The sequence below is a fragment of the Sturnira hondurensis genome, unplaced genomic scaffold (assembly GCF_014824575.4).
Source record: "Sturnira hondurensis isolate 20B ecotype Veracruz unplaced genomic scaffold, ASM1482457v3 Scaffold0002840, whole genome shotgun sequence".
Classification (NCBI taxonomy): domain Eukaryota; kingdom Metazoa; phylum Chordata; class Mammalia; order Chiroptera; family Phyllostomidae; genus Sturnira; species Sturnira hondurensis.
The window spans coordinates 11,577,732-11,600,727 of record NW_028075471.1 but is presented as its reverse complement, the minus strand read 5'-3'; positions in this window follow the sequence as shown (position 1 = coordinate 11,600,727).

Genomic DNA, 22,996 nt, shown 5'->3' with positions numbered 1-22,996 from the left:
GACAAAGGGGGCAGCAACATAAAATGAACTAAAAATAGACTCTTCAACAATGGGTGTTGGGAGAACTGGACAGCTACGTGCAAAAAAAATGAAACTCGAGCACCAAATTACACCATACACAAAAATTAATTCAAGGCGGATATAAGCCATGACACCATTAAAGTCCTAGATGAGAACATTGGCAAGAAAATTTCAGATATTTCACACAGCAACTTTTTTACTGATATGTTCCCTAGAGCAAGGGACATAAAGGAAAGAATAAAAAAATGGGATCTCATCAAAATTAAAAGGTTTTGAATAGCTAAAGAAAACAATACTAAAATAAAAAGAGAACCAACTGTATGGGAAAACATATTTGCCAATGATACCTCAGACAAGGGTTTAATCTCCAAAATATACAAAGAACTTACATGACTCCACTGTAAGAAGACAAGCTACCCAATTAAAAAGTGGGCAAAGGACTTGAACAGACATTTCTCTAAGGAGGACATACAGAAGATCCAAGACACATGAAAAGATGCTCAATATCACTAGCTATCAGAGAGATGCAAATTAAAACCACAATGAGATACCACTTTACACAGATCAGAATGGCTATCATAAACAAAGCAACAAACAACAAGTGTTGGAGAGGTTGTGGAGAAGAGGGGATGCTAATCCATTGTTAGTGGGATTGCAGACTGGTACAACCACTGTGGAAAACAGTATGGAATTTTATAAGAAAACTAAAAGTGGATCTGCCTTTTGACCCAGCAATTCCACTGCTAGGATTATAACCCTGAAACACCAATCCAAAAGAACCTATGCACCCCAATGTTCATAGCAGCACAATTTACAATAGCCGGGAGCTAGAAGCAACCTAGGTGCCTGTCAGTAAATGAATGGGTCAAAAAATTATGGTACATATACACAATGGAATTCTATGCAGCAGAAAGAAAGAAGGAGCTCCTACTTTTTGCAACAGCATGGATGGAACTGGAAAGCATTATGCTGAGTGAAATAAGCCAGGTGGTGAAAGACAAATACCATATGATCTCACCTTTAACAGGAACCTAAACAACAAAACAAACAAGCAAGCAATAAAAACAAAGACACTGAAATAGAGAACAGGGGGACAGTGACCAGAGGGGAGAGGGGAGGGAATTTCAGGGGGAAAAGAGGAAGGATTTACAAGAGCAAGTATAAAGGACACATAAACAAAGCTAAGGTGGAGCGTGGAAATGGGGGGGAGGTGGGAGCACTGAGGGGGTGGGGTGGGCTTGGATGAGAGTAAAAGACACAAAACTGTACTTGAACAATAGTCAAAATAAAAAAAGAAAATAAATAAATAAATAATAAAAACAAGTTTTAACAAACTGTTAAAATTGGGTGAATACATAAGTTTCTTCAAGAAATAAAGAATACCATTTTTATACAAATTGTATATTTAATAACCACAATTTTATTTCTTAATTAAAAAAGAAGTAATGTCATCTTAAAAAAAGATAAATTGCTGAATTTGGACAAGAACAGCAAGATTGATTGCATTTAAAAACTTACCAAAATTCTACCTGCTTCTTTAGCTCTTGTAGTCTTGAGAGCTAACAACAGCCTTGTACAATAGCAACTAGGGAACTAGCAGCTTGCCAGCCTTTGGAGTTGGGGGATAAGTTGGTAGTTCCCCTAAAACTTAATCCAGAGAGAACTTCCAATGTTTGGCCTGTCTGAAAGGTTTCTGAAAAACTCCATCATCAAGGCTGTTTTTATTAAAACCTGACTCATAACTCTGTATGAACAGCATTATATCTAGGATATTTGTTGGAACTATCAGTGGTAACTGTTTAACGTTACAGCTGCTTGAGGCACTATTACTAGCTGGGATTGACCAAAATGCTTGAAAGGAAAAATTAAAGAATCGGAGGCCCATAGGGTTTTTTTTTTTAAATCTCTGACATATTCTTGGGAATCAAGAAGGCCACAGAAATTCTATATAGAAAATCCTAAGGAATGCCCTCCACCCCAGAGCTAATAAATGAGTTCAGCAAGGTTGCATGATACAAGACCTATACAGCAGCCCTTATCCATGTTTTCAATTTTCACAGTTATTTACATATGATCAACTAATTTGATTTGAGGATTTTGAAATTTTAAATAGAAAATTCCAGAAATAAATAATTCGTAAGTATTAAGTTGCATGCTCTTCTGAGCAGCATGATGAAAGCTTGCATTATCTGGATGTGAATCATCTAGCTGGCATATTCACACTGCTCACATTATCTGCCCAGTGACACACTTAGTAGCCATCTAGATTATTAGATTGACTGTCTTCGTACTGCAGTGCTTGTGTTTAAAAAAAAAACTTATTTTGCCTAATAATGACCCCAAAGCTCAAGAAGAGTGATGGTGGCAATTTTGGTACGCCAAAAAGAAGTTGTAAAATGCCTTTTTAAAGTGAAAATGTAGGTATGTATAGAAAAAAAAAACAGAAAACACTGAGCTCAGTGTTATCCATGGTTTCAGGCATGCACTAGAGATCTTGGAATATATCCTCACAGATATAGGGGAACTATTGAACATAAAAATCAACTGTATTTTTATACTTAGCAATGAATAAATTAAAAATGAAATTTAAAATGCCATTCCTTTTAAATACTATAAAATATATTTAGGAATAAGTTTAACAAAAAATGTAAAACCTGTACACTGAAAACTAAAAAACATTGTTGACCGAAGCTAACAGATACCTAAAATAAGTGGAAAGCCAGCCCATGTCTATGGATTGGAAAAATTAACATTGTTAAGAAAACAATACTCCCCAAATTGATCTATAGACTTAATGCAATCTCTTTCAAAATTCCAGTTGCCTTTCTTTGCAGAAATGGACAAGCTGATCCTGAAATTAATATGGAAATGCAATAGACTTAGAATAGCCAAAAAAATCTTGAAAAAGAAACAAGTTAGAAAACTCACAATTCCTTACTTCAAGACAGGGTAGTACTGGCATAAAGGTACACATATAAATCAATGAAATAGAATTGAAAGTCCAGAAATAAACCATGAATTTTATTCTTAATTGATTTTTGACAAGCATGCTAAGACATTTCAGTGGGGAAAGCATAATCTTTTCAACAAACAATGCTGGGACAATTGGATACCTACATGCAACAGAATGAAGGTGTATGCCTACCTCACACCATATACAAAAATTAACTCACAATGTGAGTTAATTAACTCAAATGGATTAAATTTAAGAACTTAAATATTTGTAACATTGAATTAGGCATAATTTCTTAAAAATGACAAAACAATAATGAACAACAATAGAAAGTATAGATAAATTGTAATCATCAAAATTAAACATTTTGTGCTTCAAAGAATACCATTGTTGAAGTAAGAATAACCCAGATAATGGGAGAATATTTGCGCATTGTATATCTGGTAAGAGTCTAGTATCCAGAATACAGTTAAAAAAAACCAAACTCTTACATCTTAACAATAAAAGGAGAAACTAATTAAAAATGGACAAAGAATTGAATAAAACTTTTTCAAAAAATGATATGCAAATAGTCAATAAGCACATGAAAACAAGCTCAATATCATTAGTCATTAGGGAATTGCAAATTAAAAACATCAGTGAGATATCATTTTATACCCACTAGAATGTTTGTTATCAAACAGTCAAAGAGTAGCAAGTGTTGGCAAGGCTATGGAGAAATTGGAAATTTCTTGCTGGTGGAAACATTAAAGGGTACAGCAGCTTTAAAGACAGTTTGGCAGTTTCTCAAAAATTGAACATAGAGGTATCATATGACCCAGAAATACCAATATTAGGAATATAACCTAGAAAATTAAAAACACATCCATGAAAAAATGTTCATAGCAGCATTATTTATGACATCTGAAAGTAGAAGCAAGCCATATGGTTCATCAACTAATGAATGAATAAACAAAATCTGATAAATGTATAAGTGGGATATTATTCATCCACAAAAAAGTGAACACTGCTATATGCAACAACATGGATGAACCTAGTAACATATGCAGAGAGAAGACAATCACAAAAGGCCATGTATTGTAGCATTTCATTTTAATGAATTGTCCTTAGGCAAATTTATAGAGATGTAAAGTAAATTGGTACAGGGCTAGGTGGAGGACAAGGTGGGGAGTAACTTTTAATGGATATGGGGATTCTTTTGGGGGTGATGAAAGTGTTTTGGTGGTGATTGTGGTGATGATTACACAACTTTGTAATATACTGGAAACACTGTGTTTTTAAAGTATGAATTTTATGGCATGTGACATACATCTCAATAAAGCTATTACTACTTGTTTAAAATGAATTCTCCAGCTATTCTCAATTAATGCTCTCAGGTCATCTGTGGATGAATGACTTGCAGAACTCAGTAGTTTGTAACTTATATTTTTAAAATAGCCAAACTGTTTTGAAACACAGCAAACACATTAAACAGAATGTAATCATCACATATTACTATTATAGACTAGACAAACAAAACAGATTTCTTCACAGACACCATGTGGAGATGAGATTACCCATAAACACATCCAAGTCACTTAGGTCATTTTACACTGAGCTCGAACTGGGCAGAGAAAAAGAGTAAGGGAGGTTAAGGCAGAATATTCCCAGCCCGATGATTCTGTTCTTGATTAACAATAATAAAAAGGCTTTTGTTAGATCCTTAACTGTCTAGCCTGGTTCTCTCTACTGATTACCTTCAACAAATTAGATTGTGATATTTCACTGTGATTAAAGTAACTGGAACGTGTCTTCTTGGAATCCTAAATAGAGCCTATATCTCTCAGACTTTGAGCATTTTTTCTTTTAAGTTGCAGTATGGTTAAAAACACACTAATGTGTCCTTACAAAAGAAAAACTAGGCTCTTCTACCTATGTCATGGTCAAAGATGAGAATCAATGAAGGAGTTGGGCTTTTGGCAATGAAGATGACTTTAAACATGAACTGTTTCTTTGTATTTCTTGTTGGTTTGGTTTGTTCCTTTCCAGATAAATATCTTTGTTTATTTAATGATCACATTTTATTTTAACATTTTAATACTGACATTTTATTCCTAGCCCTTTGGATGCACAAGAATATATATTATAAGTCAAAAATTTCCTGCAGGGATGTTTTCATTGCTGTTAGATATAACCAGGTACATCAGTAAAAAGATGGTACACGGAAGAAATTTCAACAGTTTGAGTTTCAAGATTTTAGTTTTTAGGTGTTCATATACATACATATTTATGTTTTGCTCTGTGTTTGCTAACTTAAATTCTACACATTTGTATGCTATTACGATCTTGATGCACCAAAGATGTACATCTGAGGAATTATAATTGCAAAATTGTATTACAATTTAAATATCCCATGAGAGCAAACTAAAGATCCTGTTCATTTTATACATTGACAAGTTATTTCAGGGAGAGGTTGAAACATAGATCAAGTGTAACTCTTCCTCCTGCTGAATCTCTTTTGCCAATTATGTGACGTTGGACAATTATGTGACGTTGGACATATTTATTTTAGGTTTGCCATAAGAGGACAAAGAGGAAGGCTTGGACCTGTCATCTGCAAACTAAATTATCTGATTATTTGTACATTTTTAGGAATCTGGGAGCAGATCTTGTTTAGATATGATTTGTGCTGTAGAATTCCCACTTGGATATTTATACAGTAACATTGAAGGTTAATTTAGATTTTTTTTAATTTATAAAAAACGTGTATTTATTCTTAAAAATTTTTTTATTGTATTTTTTCCATTACTATTTAGTCCCCTTATACTTCCCTCCCTGCTGTAATCAGCACACTGTTGTCCATGTTCACGAGTTCTTTTTCCTTTTTCCTCAATCCCTTCATTCTCTAACCTCTCTATCCTCCCCCATAGATGTCATCCTGCTCTCTGTCCATGAATTTGTCTCCATGTTCCTTGTTATTTCAGTTCTTTTCATTAGATTCCACATGAGTGAAATCATGTGGAATTGTCTTTCTCTGACTGGCTGACTTCACTTAGCATGATGTTCTCGAGGTTCATCCACACTTTTGCAAGGGGTAAGATTTTCTCCTTTTTAATGACTGAGTAGTATTTCATTGTGTAAATGTCCCATAAAACACTAATTTGAAAGAATGTAAGTGCCTCTAGGTTCATTGTAGTTGAGGTTTTCTGTTGCCTTTCCCTAGTGAGTGATTTGGGCTAAAGAATGATATAAATGACAAATTAAAAAGAGCAATATCTTTAGAACTGTGAACTTGTGTTGATGACTCAAGTTGTCTAGTATTGTCATAAACAATCAAAAGATCTACAAATGTTTCTAACTAAAGTGGAAAGGTATTGTGCTAGACCTGTTCAGCTACATGAACCCAAAAAGGAAGAATAAATTATTAAGAAATTTGGATTGGCTTAATTTTGGAATAATTCCATTCAAAATGGGAATGCATTTTCAGAATAAATCTCTGAAACTTTGGAGGAGTCAACCCAGGAATTTTAGGGTAATAGATTCCCAGCATGCATGCATGAATGAATTAGTGACAGTATTAGCACATCCTGTTCAAGACAGACATCACTAATGGAACAGCACAAACTTCTCTGATAAACTCTAAGATAAAGTATGTTAGTCAAACATCAAGATATCCCTCAATGACACTAGATTTCCATATAGTTCCCTTATGTAGTTCCCTTCCTCCTTGTACAAGGCTGGTCTGTTTGACCAGTAGAGTCCTGCACAAGTCAACTATACATGCATGACTTCTGAGGTTAAGTCGTAAAAGACATTGTGACGACTGCCTTGTTCTCTCTTAGATTTGCTACTCTGGAGGCAGCCAGTTGCCATGTCATGAGGACCCTCCTGCTATGGAGAAATCCACATGGTGATGCCTCCTACTCACAGCTAGCACCAACCTGACGATCACCTGAGTGCACCATTGTGCATCCTCTGGCTTCAGTCATGCCTTCAGTTGATGGCAAACTCACGAGCCAGGACCACACAGGGAAGCTTCTCCTGATTTTCTTCTGACCTATAGAAATGATGAAAGATAATAAATGTTTACAGTTGTTTTAAGCTGCTGAATTTGGGGATAACTTGTTAGCAAGTAACAGACAACTAATGCGTAATGTTTGAAAGGTGATCGTAAGTAGCTTAAGGAGGTAGTGAGGTAAGTAACTAAATGAGGGAGTGAGGAAAAGGAGTCAGGGAAGAGGGATAAGTTAATAAAGAGTATGTTAATGTGGGCAACTGGGCTCAGTACCAATGGAGGGCCTTTGAAGACGGTTCAGTTCATACCTGAGAATTTATTACCAAGGGATAGGAAAGTAGGTGTATTTTTCCAGACTCTCATTCCTCATTGCATGAAGGTTGCCTATGGGGGCATTAAATCCTCAATACTTCTAGGCCGATCTGCCCTTAGGCACACTCCTAAGAAGCTGGGGAAAATCCTCAGTCAAAAAAGCAGATCGCTGCATGTGGCTTAAATGGGAAGCTGTCAGCATGTAAAAGAACTGTTAACTGAGGCCACATTATGGGGTGGATTATGGAGTGGGACTCCAATAATGTCTTCCACCTAGTTCCAATCTTTTTCATTTGCCACACTTTCAGCAGTTCCTCCCGATCAATTATGGTAGTTCTTTGACATGAAGTCCACTTTTCTTCCTGGTCTAGAGCACACTCACTAGTCTTTGTTCTGTCCCCTCCACTCACCACTTTCCACCTGGTAAATTCTTACTTAAATTTAAAAGTCAAAAGTTACGTACCCCATGAACCTTTCCTAATGATGTCCCTTATGCCTGGCTAAGTTAGCCTCCCTGTATCTACTTGTCCCCTGCTTTCAAAAGTCACATGGCTTATAATCACTTTGTTACGTGTTTATCTCTTTGACTTGTGTGTCGGTGAACTTTGCTCATCTTTGTGTTTCTAATGTCTGGCCTATAATAGGCCCTCAAAAAATGTCAGCTAAAAGAGCAAGACTAGAGAACTTGAGGTCAAGGTGCAAAGCTCCTCAAAGTTCCACAATGTTCTCCCGGAGTTTATTCTCCCTTCAGAGGTATTCACAGATATGTGCTTCACTGGGCAAAAGAAACATGTTTGCATACATTTTGGGCATACTTGGACTGCTTTTTATAGAAGGAGTAATTCAAGTAAGAATAAAGATTCTGCTAAACTGAGTTTGAGAAGATAACATTTTAAAGCTCAAAACATCCAATATTTGAATTTATTTACCATAAGCATTGTTAAACAGTTGTATTCTTCTGGCATGGTAGAGAAACTTTTAGCTTAAAAAAAAAGATTCTCCACAGCAAAGTCTTGGAACAGCTATGTTGCCATGTTACATGTGGCACAAGGTTTGGTTCCTATTATTAAAGTTTAAAGAATAATGTTTATATGGGTGGAAAAGGGGGTACTGACCAGCATTATTTCAAAGCTGGCATTTTTCTAAAGGTCTCTGGGGAATGTTTCCATTCCCAAACATTAACAGATGTCATTCTCCTGTCCTGGATTGACCTGAGGCCCTTCCCCATGGTTCACTTGTGTAGAGATTTAGCCCTTGTGGATTTCCTCATCTTTCCCTTCAGGGCAGGACAAAAAAAGAGTAGTGAGTTTTATTTTGGCTCTTTTTGTTTTTATCTTTATCCCAGCAGAGCCAGTCCATGGCTCTTGTTTAGAGCATCCAATAGTTGCTGCCTCTTGTGGGATGCCAGGAGTTAAGTGGATTCAGTGTATTTTCCAGGGGGCATCATTAAAGGTGCTAACAGATGTCGATTTCAGCTTTGTCATTCCAGTGCTTCTCAAAGCACCTGATGTCCCTGGGTTGGAACTTTTCTTTCAGCCTTTTCTCATTATATTTTAGCTCCGTTTTGTGAATAAACCTTTGAGGAAATGTGAGAGCTTCTTTGGAAACCTAAGGAGTAGAAAACTTGAAATGCCTAAATTCCAAAACATGCATTTGACCTTATTCTTTAGGCCATGGTGCAGGGAAGGAAGAAGTAGATGCTAAGCATTTTTCTATGCTCTAAGATAGTGTTCCTTTAAACAAATTAACCATTAATTCTACTATAATTATACGTATACACACAACATTTTCTACTGTGGTCTATGTATAAATCCTTAAAATTTGGTGTTAAAAATTTATATCATGTTTGGAACTTTTGAACTCTTTTATTTATTCCAAGTGTGGCTATAGTAAATCTAATAAAATGCATTCAAATACTATCTTTCTTTTATAGCTACCTGGATTAAAAACAAAACATAAATGGCAATATCAGGTTTAGGATTTGCATTTTCAGTAATGATTAGGGAACCATCTAACTTTAAGTAAAACAGAAATCTTTTTATTGAGGTTTTTTTTGGTATGATGTCTCTTGTAGTGCTTAGTTGTCTTTAACTTCATTCAAAAAATTTTGTTAGATTATATGGTGACAGATGTCACATCAGTGTGCATGTAAAAAAACTTTTCAAAATTAGTGAATTTTTGTGTAGCCATTTTAATATTGAAGATGAAAGAACATAAGCAGTAGTTTTGGTATATTGTGCTTTATTATTTCAAGAAAAGTAAAAATGCAATTGAAACACACAAAAAAGATTTGTGCAGTGTATGGAGAAGGTGCTGTGACTAATCAAACATTTCAAAAGTGCTTTACGAAGTTTCCTAGTACTATTGACATTTTGGCCAAATAATTCCTTGCTACAGGACTCTCTTGTGCCTTGGAAGATGTTTAGCAGCACCCCTAGCCTCTACCCACTAGAAGACAATAATGAGAAATAGCTGATATACTCAAAATATCCAAATCAATAGTTATTGGTGAAAATGAAATATATATCTTATTCTATGGAAAAAATAAATGCTCTTTTGGACCACCCAATAATTCGGCTGGATTCACTTAACTTCAGTTCTAGTTGACACAACTTAGTTTGGGGGCCTGATTCACTAAGGATTGTAATATTTGACTACTCACAACAGTGGGTAAAAATGTAGCATCCTGTACAGTGTACCTCTGAGAGTGCCCTTTTACAGACAGTCCCACTTTCAGCAAGTAGGAAGTGACTGGATATAAACACAAACTATCAAGGACGTGTCTTGTATTTGCTGACCAAGCATTCCTGCCCCTGTCCTTAGAGAACGGCAGCCCAGTGTTCATTTACAAACCACCAATCTCTGGTTCTCAACCTTCCTCACTTTCCAGATGAGGATAATTCTACTTTGAAGTTCTAGTGGTAGACTCAAAATTCATACTGGGTCAATCCAAAGATCTCATTTCACCTGATCAAAATGGTGGTTGGTTCAGGGATGTATGTACACCTGCCCTAAATCAGGTAGATCAAAGATTTTCTGAGGGTTTTTGCTGGAATTATCAGGCAAGAGTTGAACTTGTCTTCAGGATCTTAGATGTCAGGAAACTTAAACTCAGAGTTGTCAGTTGCCACATTAGTGGAAAGAATCTGTCTTCAATATGTGGAAATACAGAGGAAAGCTCAGCCAAGAGATGGTGAGACGGAATCCTTTGGAGATCTGGCCATGCCAAGAATAACTGACTTCAGCATTTCCTTATAAAGGAGCCAGTAAGCTGAAATCCAAACTAATACACAGAACTGCCTGGGAGATGCTTGCTAGAATGGAAGGTGGCTACCTGCAGACTTAACTGTTATCATACATCCATGTGGGGTTATACTGCTTACCACCAATAAACTCTGGAGGCAGAGGTTTGGTGAAAAAGAAAAGGGATTATTTATTCAAAGACAACAATTTTTAGAAGAATAATGGGCTTCTGCCTCAAAGCCCATTCCCTTTAACAAACCCAAAGGCAAATAACTTCTCCACCCCTAGCCAGCTCAGTTCAAGGATGTGTCTGGAATCCCTTCTTCCATTTTAAAACAACATCCTTTGTGATACATCCATGTCTTTCGGATGATTATCTAGGTGGCTTGGCAGGTTCCCAGTTACAGCCTGGCTCTAGATGTCTTTTGGAGTCTGAGTGTGCTGGCATCCTTCTTGTGGTGCGCTGCCTTTTCCTCTGGCCACTACCTGCCAGCCCAGCACTTGTGTCCCATCCCTCAGGCCATTGGGTCATGGGTGGATCCAGGCACTTGTTTGAGCAGGATAGTGCAGCACAGCATGTGGCTACTGCTTTCTGTGCAAGATGGGCTTCAGCTTGGCACCTGGCCGTGCAGTCTCCATGGCCTCCTGGCTTAGGAACACTCTGGCCCCCAACCTCTGACCGAGCTTGCTAGGGGAAGGAAAAATCCCAAGCTTCCACATATCCTCCATTTTTAAAATCACACCCATGCCTGAAGACAGTAGGGTGGTGTTTCCTCTGTCCAACCATTTCACTGGACTGACACATGCATCATTCATCCAAACCAGCATCCATCACATTTTTTGCAGCACGTCCACCCCTCCTCTGGCTGTCATCATCTGGAAGGGGAGGAGTTTCTAGCCAAACACAGGGGCACAAACATCTCAGTCTGATGCAGGACACCGCCTTGTTGCACATGTGTTGTGACCTCTTCAGCCCCCACAGCCCATGCAGGCTCTGTGCAAGCAGTACCACAAGCTGTGTTAGTTGTTTACTGTTGCCTGGGGGGTATAGAATCACACCCCAGCTCTGGTTTCTATCCCAGGCTGCCTTTGGCACTTCCCAAGTCCTCTCAGGCATCCCTCCTTTCTCCAGGAAGGCAGGCTCTTTCACTGGTTGCTGCTTCAGTCCTCCACTTTGGGGTTTCCTCTGATCCCTCCATTCTTCGGTAGGACAGCCTCTCAGGCCAGATGGGGCTTTCTTCCTGCCTCCCCAGTGAGCTGGCCAGACCATCCTGTTACAACTGCATCCTGGAAAGTGGGCTAGCGAGGTCCATAAAGAGATGTCCAGCTCTGGCTGTGACTACAATTCCTTGAATCAGACATTCTAATTTCTAGCAATTATTTTGTAATTATTTTGGGGGGTAAAGGAAGTCAGGGTGTTTGTAGAATATTTGTCTGTGTTCTCACCCCAACTCTGCACTAACCCACAACCTGTGAAAGTCCTTTCCAGTGCTAAGAGTTTTAGCTTTCCCTCTGTGAGCTGATGTTGAGTGTAGTTCTGTAAATTTCATACATTTTGAGGAGATTTTGCCTTGAGTTCTTGGGGAGGGTTTAAGCTTAGGAAATAAAGGTGACCAGGTCATCCTAATTTGTGCATCCCTACTGCATTCCCCATCCTGTTCAACCTTCAAGTAATACTGTACTTATTATATGTTTAAGATTTTATTTGGAAAAGAAAAAAACAGTCTTTTTCTTGAAAATGTTTGAAAAACAGTTAGGAAGTCTCAAAGTAAGCTTCTTTCCAGCTTGTTTCTCTGGTATCTTCACAATGTTTCTGAGTACTTCATGTTGAAGGATGTAGTGCCTGGTCTGCATCTCAAATGAGCTAAATCTCTTGATTACTGCTTTATGCTAAAGATGCTATATTTACACCTGTCCTATTTCTAAATTGTTGATTTGCTTTCTCAGTTATGTTAATGATGTTTAGATCACTGACCTAGACCCCACTGAGCTTCCAAGCACATCTGTTGGCCCCATTACATTCTATAACTTCCCTGACTTCTTTCAGTTCTGTGAAAGTGCATATTTGCTTTCACCTCCAGACCTTTGTACCTGTTGTTACCCCTTCTTCACCTTCCTAGTTCCCTCTGGCCCTGCAGAGCTCAGCTGAGATGGCCTTCTCTCCAAACAGAGTCTTTGTGAGGCACAGGTATCCTCTACTTTCCTGAGCACTACCTCCATTTAATATTGTCACTTGATTATTTATCTGTTTCTTTCCCATAGATTCATGATAACAGGAACAAACTGGATATTTTTTCACCATTATACCCCTAGTCTTAGCCTTCATTGGATATAAAGTTGTTCCTCAATGTAGAATGATTCAATGTTGTTCAACAACTGAATTTTTTAAAATTAAAACTTTATTTAAAAAAACAGTTTTAGGTTCACTGTAAAATGGAAAGGAAGGTACATAGACATCCCATATATACCCATCCCTACATAAACACAATCTCCTCCATTATCAACATCCCTCAACAGAGCGGTACACTTGTTAAAAATTGATGAACCTACACTGACACATCAAAATCACTCAAAGTTTACATTATGGTTTACTCTTTGTGTTCCTAAAAATGTATGATGACATGTTTATCATGATGACATACAGGTAGTTCACTGCCCTAAACATCCCCTCTGCTTTACCTGTTTATCTCTCCCCATCCTCCCAAGAACTAGTGATCTTTTAACTGTCTCCATAGTTTTGCATTTTTCAGAATGTCATACAGTTGAAATCATACAGCATATCGTCTCTCAGATTGGATTATTTCATTAGTTGTGTGTATTTAAAATTATTTCATGTCTTCTTATGGTTTGATAGCTCATTTCTTTTTAGTGTTGAATAACATCCCATTGGTTGGATGTTCCACATTTTGCCCTTTCAGCTACTGTAGGACAACTTGGTTGCTACCAAGTTTGGCAATTATGGATAAAGTTGTTATAAATGTCTGTGTGCTGTTTTTTGTGTGGACGTACATTTTTAACTTTTTTGGGTAAATATCAAGGAGCAGGATTGCCAATCACGCATTTAATTTTAAACTGTGTTTAGTTTTATAAGAAAGCACAAACTGTCTTCCAAAGTGATGACACCATTCTACATTCACACCAGCAATAATGAGTACTGTTGCCCCATATTTTGTTAGCATTTGGTGTTACCATTGTTCAGGATTTTGGCCCCTTTGATGACACTTCTAGGACATCTTTTCATATGCTTATTTGTCATGTATACAACTTTTTTGGTGAGTTATCTGTTAAAGTCTTTGGCTCATTTTTAAATCAAGTTGTTTTTTTAATGCTGAGTTTTAGGAGTTTTTATATATATATATATCTGGAAAGCAATTCTTTACCAATTTGCCTTTGGCAAATATCTTCTTTTTGTCTGTGGCTTGTTTTCTTATTCTTTTGACATTGTCTTTCAGGGAGCAGAAGTTTTAAATTTTACTGAAATACAGCTTCTCTATTATTTTCTTCATGAATTGTGCCTTCAGGTTGTATCTAAAAAGTCACTACCATACTCGAGGTCACCTAGGTATTTTTCCTATGATGTCTTCTAGGGATTTTGAGTTTTGTGTTTTATACATTTATATTATAATTCATTTTTACCTAATTTTTGTGAGGGTGTAAGGTCTGTATCTAGATTCATTGTTTTGCATGTGACTGTTCAGTTATTCCAGGACCATTTGTTGAAAAGACCATCTCTGCTTCATTGTATTGTCTTTGTTCTTTTGTCAAAGATCAGTTGACTATATTTATGTGGGTTTATTTATGGGTTCTCTATTCTGTTCCATTGATCTACCTGTCTGTTGTTTCACCAGTACCACACTGTTTTGATTACTGTAGCTTCATATTAAGTCTTGATGTCAGTCAGTGTCAGTCTTCCAACTTTGCTTTTCTTCTTTGATACTGTATTGACTATTTTGAATCTTTTGCCTTTCCATATAAACTTCAGAATCAGCTTGTTTATTTTCATAAAATAATTGCTAGATTTTTGACTGGCATTGCATTGAATCTATAAGTTAAGTTGGAGGAACTGACATCTGGACAGCATTGAGTCTTCCTTTTCTGAATATGGAATAGCTCTCTATTCATTAGGGACTTTGTGAATTTTTGATTTATTTATTTGGTCTTATTTTCCCCTCAAAATTATTTTTAAGAATGGTTTGTGCTACCAATTGAAGCTTTAGTCTTATATTAGTCTTTATCTGGTGCTCTGTTAAATATTAATGCAGTAAGAGCCATCTATATTTGTTTTAATTGCTTTCTCTTCATGCCAAGGCATTAGTTAATATTACTTATGTGTCCTATCTTTGCTCTGTTTCAGGCATGTGCTTGGTGCATGTCCATATATCAACAGTGGTGTATTGCCTAGGGCCATGCAGAATCCAGAATCTTTATCACTCTTATTCACCGGATTAGAAGTTGGAGGCTTCTAGAACTTAAGTAACTTGCCTCAGTATATACAGTAGTTAAATATCTAAGTTTGAGGTTTGAATTGGAATTCAGATGAAATTGGATACTAATCTGAATTTCAAGGTATTGCTTTGTCCTTATAATTTTTCCCTCTTCTGTAACTCAGGCCAGTCTATAAAAAGTTTTTGTTAGTCCATTTGAAGTTTTTACTAGAGTCCAACCAAATACAGAATTTGAAAAATAAAAGTAAAATTTTCTCCTAATTTAACAAGCTTATCCAGAAATTGAGGTTACATACACAGTGTAGTTTAAGGTTCAACCTGTTCTGATGTGGAAGATCTTTTGTTGCTGCTGTTGCTACTTTGGAAGAGGTAATTTAACCCACCTGGGTAGGAGATGTCTTCCTGGAGGATGGCAAGTAAATATTTCCTCTCACTCTCCTGAAATGGAATTAAATAATTTTATTTTAATAACCAAGCCTTTTTTAAGGGAAAACCAACCACATTTTTGCTTGATAAATTTAGATTCTTCTCTAAATGAGGCAATGAATTTTTTCAAGTGATCCAAACAAAGAAAGTAGAATTTGGGAGGTGGGGGGAGTAGTTGGGTGGTAGTTTATGGGAAAGAAAAGGACAGGAATTGGAGCCTAAAGTTTGTGCCTCTGGGAAGAAGTGAGTTTATGGTACCTAGGATCTTCTTAGGAGATACCTAGTGAACTGGCCTTGAAGAAGCACTGAATCAGACTGTTTATCAGCATACTTCTCACTGCCACAAAATTAGTCATCCATAGAACTACCAGTGACAGGTATTGTGAGAAACTTACCCACAGTGGCAGCCATCTGGAAAAGTATATTTAAATTTCTATGTACCCAATATTTCGCCTTTAAGATTTATATCATAGTGCCTGGCACAGTACCCAGAGCACCATTCTCATTTAGTTAATGAATTAATAAACTTGTGAAAATATGCATGAATAAATAAAAAGGGGAAAACCATTCATCTATAAACACCAAGGTGAAAGTGGGAAGCTTAGAACATTGCAGTGTGAAAGAGTTATTTTCTCTAATCTGCAGAGTAGCTAAATACACCAATGAGAAGCAACATTGGGAATTACCTCTCAGGGCCCAAAGGACAGTTCATGCCTTATCTAACCATCTCAAGCCATTTCTTCTCTTTGTCATGTCTTGTACAGGAAGGGACTGTCCTAGGCAGCCTTTGAAAAAGTGAAAACCTCATTTCTCACTGTAGTGACATCATATTTATTGCTTTTGAAATCTGTGCAACTCTAGTATCTAGTCTGGCTTTACATTTCATGAATGAGTATATGGGAAATAAGATAGTGTTACCAGTACCATAGCTTGAATCTCTTTATTTCATCTCTTGGTTCAGAATCCTTTCCTCTATAACTTTTTTTCCCTCTAAATCAGGGCCGATGTGGTCAACTGTTTTATGAGTTCCTAATGGTAATACAAATGACAGAAGCTTTCAGGCATAAGACAATAGGGAATAGAGGTGAGTATGACAAACTAGATCACATGCCCCATCTAAAGGACAAGCATTTTAGCTTTCACCATGTATTGCACGAGGGAACATAGACAAACCTGCTTCTCTTAGAAAAGTCTAAAATCCAGATATTTAAGTAAAAAATCTACAACATTTGTACTTTTGCATCAAATAATTTTAAATCTTGGAAATATTTTGTGAGGTAAATGTCACACATATGATGTGCTTATAGGTTCTCACTGACAACTTCCATTTAACTTGACCACAGAGGTAGGATACACAAGTATAAGTGGCATCTCAAGTCATTCAATACTAGTCTATGCCTCTCTATACCAACACCCGAAGATAATTTCCTTTTTAAAAATACCTCGTATGAACTAAAGTTCTCACTCTAATGGTACATTGCACTCTCTGTGCCTTTTTTTGTGTTTTATGAAGAGAAGCAACAAGCATGTTGTTTTATGTATATCCTTACAAGCAGAAGAGTGTGTTCAAGAGTATAGTCTCTGGAAACATTCTGCCTGGGTGTGTGACCTTAGGCAAGTTCTTTACTTAAGAAAATCTGGCCATACCTTTTTTTTTTTCATTTAATTATATTTTATTTAAATTATTGTTCAAGTACAGTTTTCTGTCTTTACTCTCATTCCAGACCACCCCCAGCCCTCCCCACCTCCCTCCCACTTCTACCCACCCCTAGTTTTTGTCCATGTGTCCTTTATACTTGTTCCTGTAAACCCTTCCCCCTTTCCCCTGAAATTCCCTTTCTTCTTCCCTCTGGTCACTGTCCGCCTGTTCTCTATTTCAGTGTCTTTGCTTATATTTTGCTTGTTTGTTTGTTTTGTTATTTAAGTTCCTGTTAAAGGTGAGACCATATGGTATTTGTCTTTCCTGCCTGGCTTATTTCGATTAGCATAATGCTTTCCAGTTCCACCCATACTGTTGCAAAGGGTAGGAGCTCCTTCTTTCTTTCTGCTGTGTAAAATTCCATTTTGTAAATGTACCACAGTTTTTTGATCCATTCATTTACTGATGGGCACCTAGGTTGCTTCCAACTTTTGGCTATTCTAAATTGTGCTGCTATGAACACTGGAGTGCAGAGGTTCTTTAGCATTGATGTTTCAGGGGTCTTAGGATATAATCCTAGCAGTGGAATTGCTGGGTCAAAAGGCAGATCCATTTTTACTTTTCTGAGAAAATCCCTTACTGTTTTGCATAGTGGTTGTACCTGTCTGCAAAACCACCAACAGTGGACTAGGGTTCCCTTTTCTCCACAATCTCTCCAACACTTTTTGTTTATTGCTTTGTTTATAATGGCTATTCTGATGGGTGTGAAGTGGTATCTCATTGTGGTTTTAATTTGCATCTCTCTGATAGCTAGCAGTATTTAGCACCTTTTCATTCTCTGTATGTCCTCCTTGGAGAAGTCCTTTGACCATTTTTTAATTGGGTTGTTTGTCTTCTTAGAGTGGAGTTGTGTGTGTTCTTTATATATTTTGGAGATTAAACCTTTATCTGTACTGTTTATTTATTCTTTCCTTTATGTTCCTTGCTCTAGGGGACATATCAGTAAAAATGTTGCTGTGTAAAATATCTGAGATTTTTCTGCTTATGTTCTCTTCTAGGACTTTAATGGTGTTGTGGCTTATATTTAAATCTTTTATCCACTTTGAATTTATTTTGGTGTATGGTGTAAGTTGGTGCTCAAGTTTCATTTTTTTTTTTGATGTAGCTGTCCAGTTCTCCCAACACCATTTGTTGAAGAGGCTATCTTTACTCCATTTTATGTTGCTGCCCCTTTTGTCAAATATTAATTAACTGTATCGACTTGGGCTTATTTCTGGGCTCTCTGTTCTGTTCTATTGGTTCATGGGCCTGTTTTTATGCCAGTACCAGGCTGTTTTGATCACAGTGGCCTTGTAATACAGTTTGATATCAGGTATTGTGATCTCTCCTACTTTGCTCCTCTTTGTCAGAATTGCAGCAGCTATCCTGGGTGGTTTATGATTTCATATAAGTTTTTGAAGTGTTTTTTCTATGTGTATGAAATATGCCATTGGTACTTTAATGGGTATTGTGTTGAATCTGTAAATTGCTTTGGGTAGGATGGACATTTTGATGATGTTAATTCTTCTGATCCATGAAACCAGTATATGTTTCCATTTGTTTGTATCACCCTTAATTTATTTATTCAGTGTTTTGTAGTTTTCTAAATACTAGTCTTTTACCTCTTTGGTTAGGTTTATTCCCAGATATTTTTTTTCTTTTTGCTATATTGGATGGGATTTTTTTTTCTTGAATTCTGCTTCTGCTGTTTCATTGTTGGTATGGCAAAATGCCTTTCATTTTCTGGATATTGACTTTATATCCCACTTTTTTGCTGAATTCATTTAGTAAGTCAAGCAGTTTTTGGGTGGAGTCTATAGGATTTTTTATATACATTATCATGTCATCTGCAAACAGTGAGAGTTTTGTTTCCTCCTTTCTAGTTTGGATGCCTTTTATTTCTTTTTCTTATATGATTGCTGTGGCTAGGACTTCCAACAGTAGATTGAATAGAAGTGGTGAAAGTGGACAACCTTGTCATGTTCCTGACCTTAGTGGAAGAGCTTTTAGTTTTTGCCCATTGAGTATGATATTGGCTGTAGGTCTCTCACATATGGCCTTTATTATGTTGAGAAATGCCTCCTCTATTTCTACTTTGCTGAGTGTTTTTTCTGCATCTATTGATATGATCATGTGATTTTTGTCTTTGCTTTAGTCTAGGTGATATATTACATTTACTGATTTGTGAATATTGAGCCATCCTTGCATCCTTGTGATGAATCCCATTTGATCATGGTGTATAATCTTTCTAGTGTATTGTTAGATGCGGTTTGCCAATATTTTATTAAGAATTTTAGCACCTATGTTCATCAGTGATATTGGCCTGAAGTTTTCTTTCTTTGTTGTGTCTTTATCTGGTTTTGGAATTAGAATGATGCTGGCTTCATTAAAAGAGTTGGGGAGTCTTCCATCTTCCTGGATTTTTTGAATAGTCTGTGCAGGATAGGGGTTACCTCTTCCTTAAATGCTTTGTAGAATTCTCCTGTGAAACCATCAGGTCCAGGGCTTTCATGTGTCAGGAGTTTTTTGATTACTGCTTCAATTTCATCTGCTGTTGTTTGTCTGTTCAGGCTTTCTGCTTCTTCTTTGAGTTTTGTAAGATTATATTTTTATAGAAATTTGTCCATTTCACCTAGGTTTTCAAATTTCTCGGCATACAGTTTTTTGTAATGATTTCTTACAATCCTTTGTATCTCTGTGGTATCAGTTGTAATCTCTCCTCTTTCATTTCTGATTGTGTTTATTTGGGTCCTCTCTCTTTTTTCTTGATTAGCTTGCGTAAAGATATGTCCATTTTGTTTATCTTCTCAAAGAGCCAGTTCCTGGATTCATTGGTCCTTAGAATTGTGCTTTTAGTCTCTATGTCATTTAATTCTGCTCTGATCTTGGTTATTTCCTTCCTTCTACTTGCTCTGGGCTGTCTTTGTTGTTGTTCCTGAAGTTCTTGTAGGCATAGGGTTAGGTTGTTTGTTTGAAATGTTTCTGTATTTTTTAGGTAGGCCTGTATCACTATGAACTTCTTTCTCAGGACTGCCTTTGCTGTGTCCCATAAGTTTTGTGTTGATGTGAGTTCATTTTCAGTTGTTTCCAGAAACTTTTTGATTTCTTCCCTAATTTCATTCTTGACCCATTCATTGTTTAATAGCATGCTGTTCAATCTCCATGATTTTGAGTGTTTTGGCTTTTTTCCTTGAAGTTGGTTTCTAGGTTCAGTCCTTTGTGGTCGGAGAAAATGCTGGATATTGTTTCAATTTTTTTGAATTTGTTGAGGCTTATTTTGTGACCTATCATGTGGTCTATTTTTGAAAATGTTCCATGTGCATTTGAAAAGAATGTGTATTTACCTTCTTTGGGATAAAGGGCTCTCTATATATCAGTTATGTCCATTTGATCTAGGGCTGTGTTCAATGTCACAATATGTTTGTTGATATTTTGTTTGGAAAATCTGTCCTTTTTTGACAGTGGGGAGTTAAAATTCCCTACTATAATTGTGTTGCTGTTGATATCTTTCTTGAAGTTCTCTAAGATTTTCTTTATGCATTTGGGTGCTCCTATGTTGGGTATGTATATATTTACAATGTTTATGTCTTCTTGGTGAATTTTTCCCTTGAGTCTTATGAAGTGATCCTCTGGGTCTCTTTTTATGGCCTTTTTTTTTGAATTCTATTTTGTCTGATATGAGTATTGCTACTGTATCTCCTTTTCCCTGTCCATTTGCTTGGAAAATTTGTATTCATCCCTTCACTTTCAGTCTGTGTAGCTCTTTTTCCCCGAGGCGGGTCTCTTGTAGGCAACATATCTGTGGGTCATGCTTTCTTATCCATTTAGCTCTTCTATGTCTTTGATTGGAGCATTTAATCCATTTACTTTTAAGGTGATTATTGATAGGGATTATTCATTGCCATTTTCATACCTGTGTTCCTCTCTGTCTCTCTCTTTTCCTTCCTTAAAGCAGTTCCTTTAGCAGGTCTTGCAGAGCTGGTTTGGTGGAGGTGTATTCTTTAAGACTTGTTTTGTCTGGGAAGCTCCTTATTTGGCCTTCTATCTTGATTGAGAGCCTTGCTGTGTAAAGCAGCCTTGCTTGTTCACCTCTTGTTCTCATTACTTGGAATATTTCTTGCTATTCCCTTCTGGATTGGACTGTTTCTGTGAGAGGTCAGCTGCTAACCTTATCAGGGTTCCTTTATGTGTTACTTCCTGTTTCTCCCTTGCTGTCTTTAAGATTCTCTCTTTTTTTTGGAATTTTTCCGTTTTAATTATGATGTGTCTTGAAGTGGGCCTCTTGGGGTTCCTCTTGATTGGGTCTCTCTGTGTTTCCTGGATTCATGTGACTTTTCCTCTAATCACAATAGGGAAATTTTTCATCGTAACATTTTAAAATATTTTTTCTATCCCTTTCTCTTCTTCTTCTCCTTCTGGTATCTCTATGATATGCATATTATTACGTTTCATATTGTCTTGCATTTCTCTTAAATCCTCTTCATTCTTTCTGAGCCTTTTTTTCTTTTCTTGCTCTTTCTGGGAGTTTTTTTTTCCTGCTTTGTCCTCCAGCTCACTGATCCAATCTTCTGCTTCATAGATCTTGCTTTTGATTCCTTCTACAATGTTCTTCAGTTCAGAAATTGTATTCTTCATTACCTCTTGGCCCATGTTAGTAGTTTCTATTTCATTTTTCATGTTGGTATAGTTTGCAGTGAGTTCATTGTAGTTTCCCTGTAGTTTCTGGTAACTCACTGTGAGCTCATTGAGCTTCCTGATAACCATTGCTTTGAAGTCAGTATCTGATAGTTGACTTGCTTCTATTTCATTTAGCATTCTTTCTGAGGCTTCCTCTTTTCTTTTTGTTTGGGGATTGTTTCTTTGTTTTCCCATTGTTTGTGAGACTCTTCCTGTTAGCCTCAGCTTCTTAAATTGATCTGTTCTGGCTCCCTGGGTTTATGGTGTGGACTTCTGTGGTAGATTATCTGTGAGATTCAGTAGTGAGGTCTCCTTGATCTCCCAAGCTCACTGGTCTTGGGCTGTCCTATAAGTTGGCTCTGTGTTTGTCTTTTGGTTTTGATTGTTGTTGGATCTTTCTTTGGTGAGTGTTTCCCACCAGCTGGTTAACTGAGGGTCACTCTGTCCACCACTTCTTGTATTTTGTTGTGCTGGTGAGGGCAGGTTGTTTTGAATATGGTTCTTCCATGTGCACAAGGTTTTGAGAATTCCCTCTTGCTCTTGTTCAATTGTTTGTTCTCAGTAATTTCTCTACTATTTAATTTTGTTTCCAGATAGTTCCTGGACTGAGGTTACTGTGGCTTCCACTCCCTCCTTCACTGTCTTCTATTGTTATCTGTTAGTAGTTCGTTTGTTGTCAGCTTTCCTCTTTCAGTGAGTATCGTGGTGTTCATAGCTTCCACATACTCTTTTTTGTGATCAGTTGAAGGGGGAAGGCAAAATGCTTTAAGACAGCAAAAGAATATTCTATGATATTTACCTTAGCAGCCAGTAGAGAAGAAATAGGAGATCTTTCAGCTATGTATAGTGTTAACCGTGATCTTCCACCCAACTAGCCACTTTTTAAAAAGGATGGGAAGAAGATAAGACTTTTTTTAGGGAGGGTAGGGTTGTGAGTTTGATCTATAAGGCAGTGAGGTTGTGGGAGGTCAGATCCTGAGGTAAGGTGAGAGTAAAAGATAGTAAATAGGTGTAGTGTATGAGAGAATAGAGTTATCCCCTACAGTAAAAGAGTTCAGGACACCGTGATGTGGGCTACAATCTGGGAGGGGTCTTGTGTAGTATTTACAATTGCGTGGAACAGCTGTTATTTACAATAATATTAGAGCAACAATCATATGACAGAATCTATGTGATCTGGATGACAAGAATATGGAATATAGGACCTTGTGTAGTGTGCTAATGGAACACAAGGGAGGTGAAGGACA